General features: G+C 45.6%; 1 pseudogene; it reads left to right on the top strand.

Annotated features, from left to right (window-relative positions):
- Positions 1–16,205: 16,205 nt before the first annotated feature.
- Positions 16,206–17,521, top strand: part of LOC133767996 (ADP-ribosylation factor-like protein 5A) — a 31,688-nt pseudogene continuing 30,372 nt past the window's right edge.

Below are 17,521 nucleotides of genomic sequence, written 5' to 3'. Positions count from 1 at the left end.
ATGTATTCTAGCCAGTGCCATGGCTCAACAGGCTAATCCTCCGCCTTGCAGTGCTGGCACACCAGGTTCTAGTCCCGGTCGGGGCACCGGATTCTGTCCCGGTTGCCCCTCTTCCAGGCCAGCTCTCTGCTATGGCCTGAGAGTGCAGTGGAGGATGGCCCAAGTGCTTGGGCCCTGCACCCCATGGGAGACCAGGAGAAGCACCTGGCTCCTGGCTTTGGATCAGCACAGTGCGCTGGCCGTGGCGGCCATTGGAGGGTGAACCAACGGCAAAGGAAGAAAGGAAGACCTTTCTCTCTGTCTCTCTCTCTCACTATCCACTCTGCCTGTCAAAAAAAAAAAAAAAAAAAAAAAAAAGAGTAATGTATTCTGGGGAACAGCATTGTGGTAGAACAGGTTAAGCAGCAGCCTGAGACATGTAAAACTCACAGGAAGTGCTGGATTCAAGTCCTACTTCTGCTTCTGATCCAGCTTCCAGTCAATACATATCCTGGTATAATGTATACTTCTCTACTCTCATCCTGGACTAGCCACTTCCCACCCGTATTTTGTTAAAGTGTTTTTAATATTCAAATGACATTGCAAATAAGTCTACTTTTTGAACTCTTCCTGAAATGGGAGCCAATATTTTATAGAAAGTGGGCATGCATTTTATATAAACACATATACATTCTGCTTCAATTAAGGAAACAAAGTACTGCTGGGCATAAAGTAGAATAAATTTTTTAAATAAAATTTGTTATAGTGGGGGCCAGTGCTGTGGCGTAGCAGGTACAGCTGCTGCCTGTAGTGCTGGCATCGCATGTGGGCGACGGTTCCAGACTCAGCTGCTCCACTTCCAATCCAGCTCTCTGCTATGGCCTGGGAAAGCAGTAGAAGATGGCCCAAGTCCTTGGGCCCCTGTACCTGCGTGGGAAGAAGCTCCTGGCTCCTGGCTTCAGATTGGCTCAGCTCCAGCTGTTTTGGCCAACTGGGGAGTGAACCAGCAGATGAAAGACCTCTCTCTCTCTCTGCCTCTCCTTCTCTCTCTGTGTAACTCTTTCAAAAAAAATAAATCAATCTTTAAAAAAAATTGTCATAGTAATCATGTTTATCTCACTAAAGGAAATCCCAAGACCTCCAGGGATGGATTTTTTTTTTTAATTATTTATTTGAAAAGCAGAGAGAGAGAGAGAAAGAAAGGTCTTCCATCCTATGGTTCACTCCCCAAATGGCTGCAACAGCTGAAGCTGAACAGATCCGAAGCCAGGAGCCAGGAGCTTCTTCTGGGTCTTCCATGTGGGTGCAGGAGCCTAAGGACTTGGGCCATCTTCCACTGCTTTCCCAGGCCATAGCAGAGAGCTGGATTGGAAGTGGAGTAGCCGGGACTCGAACTGACATCCATGTGGGATGCTGGCACCTAAGGTGGCAGCTTTACCTGCTACACCACAGTTGGCCCTGACATAGAATCTTTAAAGAATTTTTGTAAGGTCATTTTCTTTTACCAGGAACAGCCTAAACAAATCCTCTGAAGGAAATTTTTAGAAGTTTAAAGATTTGTTAGCTTGCATGATGAAAGACAGGAATAGTAATTTTAGTAGGAAGTAGACCCTAGGGATTATAAACCACTGAAACCATTACATGCATTTGAGTAAGAATGAAAATAGCTTTATCCAGTTTGCAGTAATTAGTGTAAACCTTACTCACTCGTTATTGTCTGTGTTCAATTTTCCATTTGCTTCAGGGAACCACCATCGTATCTTGTCCTCTAAAGAGGTGTTTGTAAAATGTAAAGGGTCAAGCATAGTGCTTGGAACACAAAAAGGAGTTCAATATTTTTGAATGAACAGATTATGGAACAAATGAACACAACGAGCGCTCACTCTCTGCTCCCTCTTAGGTAGGCTATTATGCTCATTATGTGCTCTGACACCTCTCCTTGTCAATCATGATGGGTTACTTTCCTTTTTCCTTAGAAAGGCCCTACTTCTTCCTTTTGAGATCTAGAATCTATAATTGCCCTCATCTCATTTGAAACATGCCGTGAAATAAAGGATCCGCTTTTTTCCTAGGCCTCCCTCATGTCTCTAACACGCCTCTCCCAATTCAACCTACTTGAAGACACTGGAGGATAAAGCTCCTGGAAAGCAAGTTCTACCTCTCCACCCCTTCCTACCAGTAGTTTCTGGGCAATTTTCTTTCAAAATACTAACACATGTCATGCCAACATATTCATACATCAACATACTATTGCTTACATTATAACAATGAAGGAAACATTCAGAAAAACAATGAGCATAATGAACTGAGTCCAAATACTTTGTTATAAAATGCCTGGACTGGGGCCAGCACCATGGACACAGAAGATTAAACCACCGCCTACAGTGCCAACATCCCATATGGGCACTTCCGATCCAGCTCCCTGCTAATGTGCCTGGGAAGGTAGCAGAGGTGGCCTAAGTCCTTGGTCCTCTGCCATCCATGTAGGAGACCCAGAAGAAGCTCCTGGCTTAGACTTGCCCCAGCCCAGGCCACTGGGAGTGAACCAGGGGAAGGAAGATCTCCCTCTCTCCTTCTCTATTTTCACCTTTCAAATAAAATATAAATCTTTTAAATGCCTGGACTTTCCATTCTATCATTCTAGTATATCTGATTTGGCCTAGCATATTCATTGGATTCTAAATTAGCTTTTCCTATGACATGTCAGTCCATTAAAAATGTATTCCTTGGGGGCAGGTGTTGAGATTCATCTAGCTAAGCCTCCAGCTGGGACACATACGTCGTCTATCTCAGTACCTGGATTCCTGCCTCTGCTTCAGATCCAACTTTTTGCTAATACGCCTGGGAGGACGCAGTAGATGATGACCCAACTAAGGTTCTTACTACTCAAATAGGAGACCCAGATGGTGTACTGGGCTCCTGGCTTCAGCCTAGCTCAGCCCCAGCTGTTTGTGGGTATTTGGGGAGTGAACCAGCAGACAGAAGCTCTCTCAGGTTGATCTCAGCCACTCTGCCTTACAAATAAATTTGAAGATGAAATTCTTCACTGCTTTTGTGCTGCCTGGAAGTTCTGTAAATAGCAGTTGTACTTTTTACAACATCCTTCTGCTAGAAAGTCAGTATTCAGAGACTCCTCCTACGAGCATATTTTAGTGCCATACCACTCATTTAGGCTGAGCTTAGGCAAAACCGTCTCATGGCTGAATCCGGAGAAGGATTTGAGCCTTCTACTTATTTCTGGTTATGATTAGAGTCCTGAGTCCATGCTGCAGCCCTTCTAATTTCCCTTGGGCAAACAACTCCGTTAGATTCCAGCACCCACGTTTGTTCTGCTACAAGTGGAAGGGGGGACAAAGCACTTTTTTCCTGCTACAATTAAGCCAAAATGATGCCTTTTCTCTATACCTGTAAATTCAGTAAGACATTCACAGGGTCCCCCAAAAAGCAGTTAAGTCAGCTACGAAATACAGAAAATACTCCACCCTCAAAAACCTCATGAGTGAAAGACTCTCTAACACACTCCCAAAATACAATGGTAGGACCCAAGTTTGTGGGGGAAAAACTTGGTACGGTGTTTAGGATACCTTACTTTTTGTAGTGCATAACTGTGAAAAAGAAGAAGAAATACAATTACCTAGAAACAATACATTTCAAGTATTGAACCTAAATCTTCAACAGATCATCCACTTTCAATGTTACAAAAGGTGTTATCATTCTATATTGTACCAAGTGATGACCCACTTACTTAAAATTTTAAAGCTAAAAAAGTCAGTATTTTCCAACAAAGCCAAAACTGATACCCAGGGAAAACAACTCCTCAAACTGTATGCATGAACTATTTGTTCCGTATCAGAATGTCTCTAAATTTCAGTTTGGGTAGTCCACAACGACAAATACCACATAACTTAATTAAGGGCTCCCATACCAAACTACAAAACAAAAAAACCAGAGGTAACCACGTGGGGAGAGGACACTCCAATGTGGCAAGATATTTAAATAGCTTTCAAAATCCCGAGGGGCCAAATTAAGGCTAAAAAGATTAGTTTGCCAAGGATACAAAGTTTCCTCTCTTTCACAGCAACTGAATATCGAATCTCATTGAGATTAGGAAATATTGTACAAACACTTATAACTTAACTCCAGTTTTGACTTTCCGAATCTGATCCCAGTGAACAGCCAATCCCCCTAACCACCACCTTGTTCACACTAAACACAACTTTTGCAGACAACTCAAAATGGAATTCCAGACCCAAAATGTTACTACATCTCCTTTTACCTTACAGACAACACGGCCGTATTTCCACGCTTTCACAACTTGCAAAATAAGAGATAAGTAGGATTTAAAAGCGGGGCAGGAAGGCTGCGGAAGGAGCCCAACCTCCCAGGAGTTAATTGTTATTTCCAATATTAAAACGGCAGGCAACGACCCTGTTGCCAGTAGGATTCCCAACATTGCTCACACTCGGGATTGCAATAAATTCGGTTTTTTTTTTTGGTGGGGGGGGAAGGAGGGTGAGGGGCGAGGGGAGGGTGTCCCACCTCCGTTTAAACTTGAGCATCTCGGTTTCCCCCTCCCTCTCGCTGATGCGTTCCTAGCGCACCCCCCACGCACGGCGTTGAGCGCGCGTGAGCATTCCTGCCCCCACCCCCAGGCCAGCGGCAGCGGCTCTAGGACGTCCGTAGTCCACGAGGAGCTGCAGGTAGGGCCGGCAGCGCGGGGACCCGGGCGGCGAAGCCGAGGCCAGGCTCGCCCTCCCCGGGCACCCCGGGGGCCGCACGCGCTCGCGCCCCGACGGAGCCCACGCCGCCGCGCGCCCCGCGCCCTGGGCAGCAGCAGCCCCCCGCCGGCCTGGTACCTCCGGCACCCGCGTGGTGGCCCCGGGACCGCGGCCGGAGCAGACGCGCCCGTTCTGAGTTCGCCCGCCCCGTCGCCGCCGCGCGCCCCGCGCCTCGCCCGCCTCGGGCGCGCAGCAGCTCCCTCGCCCTCTCTTAGGGCGCCCCCATCGCCCTCCGAGGCGGGAAGCAGCCGCCAGGTCGCTCCGGGGCCCCGGGGGCTCTCGGCGCACGTCCGCCCCCTCCAGGGGCCCGGGCCGGCCAACGGCCGCGGCGCGCGCGCCCCTCACGCACTCAGCCGCTCGCGCCGGCGCGGCCATCTTAGCGCCGCCCCCGGCGCCCCGCGGGTGCCCTCCCGGGTCCGAGGTAGCGGCCCCGCTCCCACGGGCGGCCCAGCGTGGACCGCGAGACGCCCCCTGCGCGGGCGGGCTTGGCCCCCGCGGGAGCCGTCGGGGCAGGGGCTCGGGCAGGGGGAGCCGGGGTGTCCCGCGCGCGGTGGGATGCGCGGTGTCCCGCCCGCGGCGTCTCTCCAGGCGCCTGCCGCGGAGACGCGCGCCCCGTACCGTTACGGTCAGCGCGGGCCCGGGGTCGCCGGCATGGCAGGCTGCTCTTCCAGAAGGCACTTGCGGAGGGCCGGGCGGCCAAGCCGGCTCCCGCGCCCAGCACGGTCCGTTCGCTCCAGGACAGGCGAGACTGAACACCAAACCCAGATCGCCTCACCTGCAGCGGCCGGCGTGAGACAGTGAAGCAGACGTCGGAGAGGCGTGACGGAGGCTTAGGGGGAGAGGGGTGGCCGTGCAGGAGAAAGTCAAGCCGACAAGTACCGGAAAAATGGACCCTGTACTGTCTATAGACCTCTGGGGTTGCCTTCGGCTCTTAGCCACCTGCTGGGGAAGAAGCAAGTCAAACCCGCAAACTTAATAACACGTCGATTGAGTGCCAAGTCTAGGAGTCTGTCAGGCAAGCTAGGAGACGGATGGTGTCTTCGGAATCAGTTCCGCTCTGGGCTGTGTTTCAGTAGTATGACCATGGAAAAAAAATGTGAGCACCTGAAGATGTTGAAAGGAGGGGACTAGCTAACCAAAGGGAGATGGCTAAGTGCTGGAGACCTCTTGGCAATCAGTTCTTACATAGATAATAGCGATATTCTAATCAACTAATATTTGAAAAAAATACCCAGTGCGTACAACTGCATAAAACGTCATATGCAATTAAAGATTGAACATGAGGAATGTACTTGCATGGTTTAACACTACTGCTTTCATTTTTTTCCTCCGTATTTTAGTGCCCAGTAGTTCTGATCCAATCTGTTCCCAGGATAGTCCTTTCCATTCAACATACATAAATGATTGCCTTTTAATCTTGCCCCCACATCTGAATTTCTAAAATGCACTATAAGCATTACAGGAAATATTTAATCAAATTTAAGTGTTTCTGGTATATGGTATATTTTTTCCAGTGATTCCTTGAAAGTAAAATATAGCCAGGGTCGAAACCCTTGCTCTCTTTTAATTCCATAAACCATGATGGAAGATCGTTTGGCAGATGCTATCAAGAGTCTTAATTGCTTTCCTCTGATCTAGTCATTCTATTTATAGAAATAGGAAGAAGAGTTTTCATCTGAGACTGCTAGACACTGTGCTTTTCCTTTAAACTGTTATTTGGAATCGTGAACACCGGAAACACTTGATCATCGGTCCCAAGTCTTAAATTTTTCATGGCATGCTCTAGCCTGTCTCCTGAGCTCCAGGGCCTCTCTATGGCAATCTCATTTTTACATAACTGTCTCAATAACTCTTCTCCTTTGATTTTCCTATTTGTAAACCTGTCTCCGCAAATCGCAGCTTTTTAGGATAACATAAAAAAAGCCTCCTCCCCTTCCCAGCGTCGTCAAATCACGTCCCCAAACTTACCTATTAAATCCTCAAAATCGGTCTTTTCCCAAGTAAACCATTGGATAGGCTCCCATCCTCCGGGCACTTCCCACCTTTAAATCAGGGCAGATGTTTATCTCCTAAATTAGAAGGCAGCTTCCACTCCTGCAGATCATCACAATCAACTTGGTTCAGGCCCGGCCTAAACTTTCACCTCCAGGAAGCTGCTTTCCTAGGAACTAGGAGCCTTCCAGGTCCCCCTCCCCCACCGCCAGCAGTACATTATTATGCAGTCACAGCTTTTGTCCCGAGTTCTGAGCCTGCTTCTCTCTATTTGCATTGTAAGCTCCTTGGAGGCAAGGACTTGTAGTTGCTCCATTTGTATACCTTGCCACATCTCTTACTATAGTACTGGCCCCAAATCCTCTTAAGATGCTCCATGAATTAACAGAATTAAAAATTCTTTACCATAAAATGGGATTTTTCATGTTTCCACAGTCCCCAAATTGGGAGAAATGGCGATTTGTCCTTTTTCCAAGGTAAGCAGTCTCTCCTAAACCAGGAAAAATCTTAATGATGCTGATTCTTAATTCTGGGGTGCAATGCAAGCTACCTGTGTCCTGAAAGACGAGTGTGAATAAATTAAAGGAGACAAAGCATTGCAGATTTCATAAAGCTGCAGATGCTTTTCATGCTTTGTGTTTATTTTTTAGGATTTTCTACTGCAGTTTTTCTGAAATCTGAGAAATATCCTAGGAATTATAACTGTAGACTGTTGACTGTATGAGCTTGTTCAATTTTAGCAAGAATTTTCAGAGTTTTACAAACTGAACATTCTAACAACTTTAAGATTCATTGAAAAAAATTTTTGAACACCTATGTGCCTGGCTGTGTTCTAGGCCATGAAATGTCTATGGCCTTTGTGTCAATACTGTGAGAAGATGAAGAATTGAATAGAGATAGTGGGTAAACAAATGCTGAAGAGCTTAGTCCTAAAGTTTGATTAAAGCGTGGTAACACATTGCAGTTGAACTTTTTAAATGAGGACACAACCTTCAATTTGTGGCAAATGTGTCAGAAAGGAATTGAGAAAGTAATATTGAAAAAGGAACAGCAGGTGTAAATACAGCCTAGGTAAGTGAATGGAGAGGAGAAAGAGTAGAAAACAAAAAAAAGTAGAAAGAGTAAAGGGATTTAGAATTAGCATTTTTTAAATTCTAAGAATGAGAGTGGTAGCTGGTAGGGGAGGTAAATGCAGGCTGATTGATTTTATAAGGGACTGCTCAGGGTTGTCTTGGTGGTCTGAATTTATAGCAGACGCCTATTGAAAACTGAACCTGAGCCCAGGGATTGGGTATTAATTGGAAACAAAACTGTGAAGCTAGTCAGTCCATTTGTCTCCTCTTGCAACATCCACTCCACCTCCATCCAAACCAATTTTTCAGGGACCCTCAGGCTTTTCTGCTCAGAGCTTAAGTATGGTCTGTTTTTCTGCTCTCCCATGGTACTAAAACTTTTCCCATTTTGTTCTGGGATGAACAAAGGTGATCTCTTGTAAATTGTTAGTGTTGAGCAATGTGTTCTCCATTTCTCTTTAACTCTGTCCTAATGGAAACTCCTGAATACACCCAGAGAACAGAATTTCTAAAAGGAATTTGTAACGCTGTGGCAGACCAGTGGAATAGTATTTTCTTAAGCCAAGGAACTGGGAGGAGATCAGGGGGCAGAATACACACACCCAATTACATAATATTTATCTATTTATGGTTAAAGAGTATGAAAGTTTTTCTAATTTTAATATGATGCATGCTTTATCTCCATCTCATCTGTAAAGTTAGAAAAAAATAGTATCTGCCCTAACTTCATCATGAAGATGCTTTAAAAATCAAGTGAGATTTCGCATGTGAAAATTCTTCCAAAAGTGAAAAGAGAAAAGTAAATGCCCGCATTAGTGTTGCTGTTGTTAGCACACTGTAAAGTTCTTTGAGATCAGAAACTGAGTTTTGTTTATAACCTCTATAGTAGTAGATCCAGACTCTCCTTCAGAGTAGGTAAGCAGTATCCCTTGTATCATTTTATTTCTGTATTACAGTGATAGTTTATTTGAAGATAAATACTATAAAGGTTAAAATAATATTCTCAGAGACACAACAACATTTTAACTCCTTTTTCTCATAGCAGGGGGAAAGGATCTGGAAAAGCAGAGAGGGGAAAAGAAAAGTATTAGGGATTTTGATATGTAGCTGTCCTTTGTCCTCCTCATCGACAGCTTCATATTAAGGCCTTTGAATAAAATAAGTAGCAAAATCCAAACATTCCAACCCAATAGTGTTACATCATAATCACTTGCCTTGTGTTTTTCTAATTAGAAATACTCTATTGAGGCCAGCATTGTGGCATAATGGGTAAAGGCACTGCTCTTGACTCTGGAATCTCATATGGGTGCCGTTTCAAGTCCCAGCTTCTCCACTTCTGATCCAGCATTCTGCTAATGGCCTAGGGAAAGCAGTGGAAGGTGGCCCAAGAACTTGGTCTCCTGCCACCATGTGGGAGACCCAAAGAAGCTCTTGGCTTCAGCCTGGCTCAGCCCCAGCCATTGCAGCCATCTGGGGAGTGAACCAGCAAAAGGAAGATCTCTCTATCTCTCCCTCTCTGTAACTCTGATTTTGAAATAAATAAAGACATGATTTTAAAAAAAGCTATTGTTTGCTGGTTATTATTTATCATTTTAAAAAAAGATTTATTTATTTGAAAAGTAGAGTTATAGAAAGGGAGGGAAATCTTCCATATACTGGTTTACTCCCTAGGTAGCCACAATGGCCACAGCTGGGCCAGGTTGAAGCCAGGAGCCAGGAGCTTCATCCAGGTCTCCCAGGTGGGTGGAAAGGGCCCAAGTGCTTGGGCAGCCCTCAGCTGTTTTCCCAGACATATTAGCAGGGAGCTGGATCAGAAGTGGAGCAGCCAGGACTCAAACTGCTGCCCATATGAGATTCCAGTATCATGGGCTATAAGAAAAAGAGTGCAGAACAGAGAGGAGACAGAATATGAGCTTGCAGTCAGAGTGAATTTTTTCAGAGAAAATAAATCCACAGAGGTCGACCAACTGCCATCATGCTCACAGACTGAACACGTGGCAGAGGCCCCGACTCCAGAAGCCTGGGCCCTTTTATATCTTAGGTGGGAGAGGGGTGGGGGTGGGGGACAGTAGGCAGAGATGAGCTTCTCCATCCTGGTTCTTTAGGTTTGGCCTACTGGCTTCCAAACCTGGGGAAGAATGCAGGAGGTGGGGTGGGGAATACTATAGGATGTGAGACTAAACTGATTTCTTGAAAGAAGGGGCAGGGATAACAAGAAACCTAGAATGGCTGAAGCTTATGTCCTTGTTCTGTCCTGGGCTGTGGACTATGGGATGCTGGCATTGCGGGCGTTGGCATTACCTGCTAAGCCACAATGCGGCCCCTAGGCAGTATTTTAATTGGTTATGTATTGCACATACAGAAGCGTGACTACATATTCACTACACTATGTAGTGAATTCACTACACACATAGCTTTTGCATGTTCCTAAGGCACCCAAAGTCTGTCCTTGTGCATACTTCCATAATAACATGGTATTCATTTCAAAAATCTTATCTTCATTCTAACTGGCAGGAAACTTTTGTTTAATCTTTTGCTTTTATTTGATTTGCTTTAGGGGGTATCTCCCCCAAATCCATAGTTGTCAAGTCATACAACAGTAGTCGGATCATAGATTTGGATCTATTTACTTTTTTTTTTTTTAAGATTTATTTGAAAGAGTTACAGAAAGAGAGAGGATGACAGAAAAAGAGAGGTCTCCATCTCCTGGTTCACTCACCAAAGTCAGGAGCCTAGAACTCTATCCAGACCCCCCACACAGGTGCAGGGTCCAGGCATTTGAGCTGTCCTCTGCTGACTTCCCAGGTGCATTAGCACAGAGCTGGCTCAGACAGTGTTTCATCACTGTCACTAAAAATGGAGTCTGTTGGCTGGCACCGTGGCTTAACAGGCTAATCCTCTGCCTTGCGGCACCGGCACACTGGGTTCTAGTCCCGGTTGGGGCGCCGGAGTCTATCCCGGTTGCCCCTCTTCCAGGCCAGCTCTCTGCTATGGCCCGGGAAGGCAGTGGAGGATGGCCCAAGTGCTTGGGCCCTGCACCTGCATGGGAGACCAGGAGAAGTACCTGGCTCCTGGCTTCGGATCAGTGAGATGCGCCGGCCGCAGCGGCCATTGGAGGGTGAACCAACGGCAAAAAGGAAGACCTTTCTCTCTCTCTCACTATCCACTCTGCCTGTCCAAAAAAAAAAAAAAAAAAAAAAAATGGAGTCTGTTTCAGTCTCTATATCTACTCAGAAATATGACTTGCCTCTCCTGGTCTACTGTACATACCAATTTTTTTTATCATTACCAATGTATTTTGCAGAAATCATAATGGTATAAAATGTCCTCAATAATTTTGCACATTATCAGCCATTAATAGGACGTTTTTCTTGTTTGTGACTTACAGCCATGGCAGTAAGACAGTCTCAGTAGTATTTTTCTCAATCCTAAAACTCTGTAAATAAGAACTTTAATAAAAAGTCTAGAAATATAACTCCCTCTTTGATTATTTTAAAATTGGGACTTTATAATAATGATTAGTGGATCCAAAATGTTGAAAACTTCTTGTTTATGCCTTCTGCCCAATTTTCTTGGCAATGTGTTTTTCCTGCACTGTCTACAGCTGGGATTCTTGCTTTCCTGCTTTAGAAAGTTGCCTTGAGGGGCTGGTGCTGTGACACAATGGGTTAATGCCCTGGCTTGAAGCGCCGGCATCCCATGTGGGTGCCAGTTCAAGACCCGGCTGCTCCACTTCCAATCCAGCTCTCTGCTATGGCCTGGGAAAGTCCTTGGGCCCCTGCACCTGCGTGGGATACCCAGAAGAAGCTCCTGGCTCCTGGCTTTGGATCAGCCCAGCTCTGGCCATTGGGGCCATCTGGGATGACCACAACAGCTGGAGCTGCGCCGATCTGAATCCAGGAGCTTCTTCCAGGTCTCTCACGTGGGTGAAAGGACTTGGGCCATTTTCCACTGCTTTCCCAGGCCATAGCAGAGAGCTGGATCAGGACTGGAGCAGCCGGGACTAGAACCAGCATGGCTTTACCTGCTATTGCCACAGCGCTGGCCCCTAGATATTACTTTTATTTACTGCTGACTATAATTCTCACAACAATGCTAAGGAGGCTGTTGTTGGTATTCTCATGTTACAGTTGAGGAAACATGGAACATACTCAGAATTTCATCAACTTGCTCAAATTCCCAAGTGGGAACTGTTAGATTTGACAATGGTGAAGAAAGTTTTTTCCTAACTGGATCACAGCATGCCTGTTGTCTATATTTACAGAGAGTTATTTTGTTTTTGCTTTATTCTAATTTGATGTGATTTGAGGAAGGATTATACTTCATTTGTGACAATGGCCTTTCCAGTCATTTTTCCACCCTAGTTGTCCTACAATTTTACCTGGTTTCCCTTTAACTCATTCGCAAGATCTGAGAAAGTAGCTACATAGCAAGTTGTGATATATCGCTGATTTTTGTTTCTCCCTTTCAAGTCAGTTGATTGCCATAGCAATGGAACTGCTATCTTGGATTCATTCAGGCAATGGTCTAACTACACACACATTGAAAAGTATCAGTATCAGAATTCAATGGGTGACAATATAGATTTCAAGTTAAGCTATATAGTATAATTTGTTCAACTTTCAAATGAGTGAATATTGTTAAAGCCACTCTAGTGATACAGTAGGACTTCGTTACATAATTTAGTTACATAGTCTTTTGTTTTCTCAAGTAAATGCATCACAATACGGTGATCTGGCTACAAAAGATTTCCTTAAGGTTTTTGTTGGCATGTCACTGGTAACAATTGGGAATTGAGTGTTTTAGATTTCATCTGAAATTAGTGGATCAAATACAACAATAAGTGGTTTTCATGGCTGTCAGCTTTGATTAATGTAATATTAAACCTCTTGAGTATATTATAGCACTACTTTGTTTTTTGGCTGACAGATTGGAAAAATAATAAAGACATGGAATCTGCCTTACAAACATTAAATGTATAGTCTTTTGATTTTATCATTTAGTGTACCCTTTTCCAGAAATATTTGGCTTTGTTCCTTTGACAGATGTTTGTCCCTAAATCTTTTATCTATCTACCAAATGCCTTCAGTCCTTTCATTAAATAAGTCCAATGGAGAGCAGAAAGAGTTATGAGATCCCAGAGATAAATCAAAGGCATTCTTTCAATACAAACAGAGCGAAGAATAGGGCAATAATACATTAGTGATAGTATCTTCAATTGCAGAGCAATTTAGGCCTCTAAATGACTTTCCTGTATGTTCTCTGTCTTCTTACTCAGCATTAAACAGCTGAAGAAATGAAGGCACCGAGCGACTTGTCTGAAGCCACACAGGCATCACCTGTCCTGGGACAGAACACTAGCTTTATGACCAGCCGTTGTTCCTTACAGATACCTTATAGATACCAAGGAAGTCACTTCTGTAGTTATTCAGTGTTTTTTCTCACCAGTTTATCTATTCATTAAAAAATGTACTTAAACCCTACTGCTTAAATCAGAGAGAACAGTATGTTGGAAGCAAGCAGACTTTGTATAGGAATAACGAGAATAACTGGCTTAGAGAGAATTTTGCCTACAGTTATCTGCTTGTGATGGCTACCATGCCAAGCTAATTTGATATACATTTCAAGGTGTCTAAATCAATTAAAAATCTCTTCTATCAGAATTTATGGGAACTCTTCTACCATAATTTATTCACTTGTAGGTAGACTCATGACTTTGTAGAATGAGAATAACAAACAAGAGAGTGCTCAGAGAAGAAACAGACATATATATGCTCTCTACTTATTATAAGAACACTGTTTGGGGCTGGTGCTATATGGCATAGCAGGTTAAGCCCCCACCTGTAGTACTGGCATCCCTTATGGGCAATGGTTTGTGTCCTGGCTGCTCCACTTCTGATGCAGCTCCCTGATAATGACCTGGGAAAGCAATGGAAGATGGTCCAGGTCCAAATGCTTGGGCCCTTGTATCCACTTGGGAGATCCAGAAGAAGCTCCTGGCTCCTGGCTTCAGATTGGCCCAGCTGGAGCTGTTGCAGCCATTTTGGTGAGTGAACCAGCAGATGGAAGACCTTGTTCTCTCTCTCTTTCTCTCTCTCTCTCAAATAAATAAAATATTAAAAGAATGCTGGTGGAGAACAACTTGTTTATAAACAAGATGTTGCTTCCGCTTTCTGATCTAAGTGGCATGCTGTTTCATGCTATGTGTATTTGATGTGAAATGCATTAATGGTAACCTGTCAATTTCTTATGTTATGCCTAATTACACAGGAAATGCCCTGATAAGCATCAGCATCCAAACAGTAAAGATAACAGTTGGTGACTTGTAACCTCCAAATGTTATTAAAACGTTCTCCTTCCAGGCAAACCAAAATTTGCTTCCCATGACATTTAGTCTCCAGGCCTATTTCTGTCCTCAGGCCACACGGAAGAGACTGCTTTCCCCATATCTGCCTCTGCCCTGTTTGTATCCTCTCTTGTGTAGCTTATGTCACAAGTAGCTAAGGCTCCTGAGGAAGTGTCTCCAAAGGAAAATCATTCATGTATTTTCTCCTTCCTTCCCTCCCTCCCTCCCTCCTTCCCTCCCTCCCTCCCTCCCTCCCTCCCTCCCTCCCTCCTTTCTTTCTTTCTTTCTTTCTTTCTTTCTTTCTTTCTTTCTTTCTTTCTTTCTTTCTTTCTTTCTTTCTTTCTTTTTCTTTCTTAGATTTACTTGTTTATTTGAGAGGCACAGTTAGAGAGAGAGAGAGAGAGAGAGATCTTCCATCCTCTGGTTCACTTCCCAAATGGCCCAACTTGCTGGAGCTGGGCCACTCCTAAGCCACGAGCTTCTTCTGGATCTCCCACGTGGGTGCAGGGGCCCACACACTTGGGGCATCTTCTACTGCTTTCCCAGGCACATTAGTAGGCCACTGGATCAGAAGTGGAGCATCTGGGACTTGAACTGGATCCCATATGAGATGCTGGCACTGGAGGCAGAGGCTTAACGTACTACACCACAGTGCTGCCTCTCTTTCTTCTTTAATGCCCACTTTGGGAATTAGGACAGATTCCTCGTGTCGATCTCTTGTCCTTCCCCTGCTGTAGCAGCCTTAGTTCCCAGTCTCCCTTCCTCCTTTCCTCCTTGTTTGGGTAATAAAATCATTATCTCATCAACAGTTACTTTAGACTCTAGAGTCATCATTGACTCCCTCCTCCTTTATCTGTCATGTTGAACCAGTGACAACTTGGCCAATTCTATCTGCACAATGTCTTTTAAACCCATTTCTCCTCCTTCCCACTGCAAATTACTCAGTTCTCATTCTTTCTTGTCATAGCTATTATAATTTGCCTCTGTGTTGGTTTTCCAACCTTTAATCTCTCTATCCCACCTTATTATGTGGTCAGAAAGCTTGCAAACTAATAAGACAAATGAGATGTGCATATACACAGAGAACAGTCCTGGACAGAATTTGTAATCCAATGCTCAAGGGAATGAATGGTTCACTCAATATCACGTGAGCTCAGGCAGAGGCAGTTATCAAAAAGTCTGCCTGAGGGCTGGCGCTGTAGTGCAGCATCCCATATGGGCACTGGTTCTAGTCCCTGCTCCTCGTTTTCCAGGCCAGCTCTCTGCTGTGGCCAGGGAGTGTAGTGGAGGATGGCCCAGGTGCTTGGGCCCTGCACCCGCATGGGAGACCAGGAGAAGCACTTGGCTCCTGGCTTCAGATTGGCGCAGTGCCGGCCGTAGCTGCCACTTGAGGGGGTGAACCAATGGAAAAAGGAAGACCTTTCTCTCTGTCTCTCACTCTCTCTCACTGTCTAATTCTGCCTGTCAAACAAACAAACAAACAAAAAACCAAAAACTCACTGTGGTTTTTGTTCCTAAGCTTCAGCCGCTGTTTTTCTTTTAGCTTTCCAGTCGATTTCACTGATTCACGAGCTGATCGATCCATTCTTTCATCGCAGCAATATTTAGTGAACACCATCTCCATTGCGGCCGTGAGGTGCTACAGCGGGAGCACAAAGATAGCAAAGTAATCACCCCTGCCCTGGAGACACTCACGGAGGAGGACAGACGGCAAGTCCAATGTCCTGTCTCCACAGAGCCATCTACCTGATGCTATGGCATGCGGAGACCACAGGAAGAAGTGGGGTGACGATGGAACTGGGGAAGGAAAGCCAAGGCCCAGGAGCCCGCGCAGTCGCCCGAGGGCAGCTGGGGGAGGACGGTGGCTCACAGGGCCTCCCGCACAGCAGGGCAGCCTGGGCGGCGGCCTCCCTCGGGTTCCCTGGAAGTGGGCAGAGGGCCAGTGCGGGAGCTGCAGCAGCGGAGGTGGGGGCTCCAGCGGGCCCCTCTCTCTCTGTGTCCCTCAGCCTGGGCGCAGGGAGGCCAGGCAGCCTGAGAATGGGAATCCTTTTCCCCAGGATGTGGAGACTGTTCAATCCCCAGGGGCACAAGGCTCTAATTGCCGGGCTGGATCATGCGGGGAAAAGGACCATCCTCCACCGATTTTCTGTGGACGAAGTGCACACATCCGCTACCACAGGAAGTAAGATAGAAGAGATGGTTTTTCCTGGAACGCTTTGCTATACTAACACGGAGGTGTAGTTGTTGCCGTGGACAGTACACAGAGGTTTCTGTAACGTTAGTGCATGAGGACCTAAGGAAAGCCACATTGCTGAGTTTTGCCAATAAGCAAGATGTTAATGCATGATGGTAGCAGAAATCTCTCAGTTTTTGAAGTTAACTTCTATCAAAGATCACCAGTGGCATATCCAGGCATGCAGTGCTCTTACTAGGGAGGGACTGTGTCAACAACTTGAATGGATAATGTCACTATTTAAGAGTAGATCTTGGGGCTGGTATTGTGGTACAGCAGGTTAAGCCACTGCCTGCAATGCAGGCATCCCATATGAGCACCAGTTCAAGTCCTGGCTGCTCCCTGCTAATGCACCTGGGAAAGCAGTGGAGGATGGCCCACTTGTTTTGTCCCCTGCCACCCACATGGGAGATCCGATGAATCTCCTGGTTCAAGGCTTCAACCTGACCCATCCCACTGTTTTCTTTCTATCTTCCTTCCTTCCTTCTTAGTTTTATTTATTTATTTGAGAGGCAGAGTTACAGACAGAGAGAGGGAGGGAGGGAGAGAGAGAGAGAGAGGTCTTCCACCCGCTGGTTCACTCCCCAAATGGCTGCAATGGCTGGAACTGTGCCGATCCAAAGCCAGGAGCCAAGAGCTTCTTCCGGGTCTCCCACGGGTGTGCAGGGGTTCAAGGACTTGGGCCATCTTCTACTGTTGTCCCAGGCTGTTAGCAAGGAGCTGTGTCAGAACTCCCTGATCAGCTGCTGGGTATCGAACCAGCGCCATGTGGGATGCTGGCACTGCAGTGGAAGTTTAACCTATTGCACCACAGTGCTGGCCCCAACCCCAACTGTTTTGGCCATTGGGGAGTGAGCCAGGATATAACAAATCTCTATCTAACTCTGTAACTCTGCATTTCAAATAAATAAATAAATCTTAGAAAGAAAATAAAAAAGATGAAATGATCTCTATCGATCTCTTAGAGACTTTGTGTAAACACGAACCAGCGCCCATATGGGACTTTCCTGAGAGCTGCAAAAATTCATGGTTTAGATTTATTTATAGTAAGCTGATTTAAGTATTCTCTCTAGTAGGAAAATGAAAACCACTGTTTTGAAAGCAAAGATGAAGTCTCACC

This window comes from Lepus europaeus, chromosome 10 (genome assembly GCF_033115175.1).
Source record: "Lepus europaeus isolate LE1 chromosome 10, mLepTim1.pri, whole genome shotgun sequence".
NCBI lineage: Eukaryota > Metazoa > Chordata > Mammalia > Lagomorpha > Leporidae > Lepus > Lepus europaeus.
The sequence above is the reverse complement of the archived record's forward strand: the minus strand, read 5'-3'. Positions and strand labels throughout refer to the sequence as shown.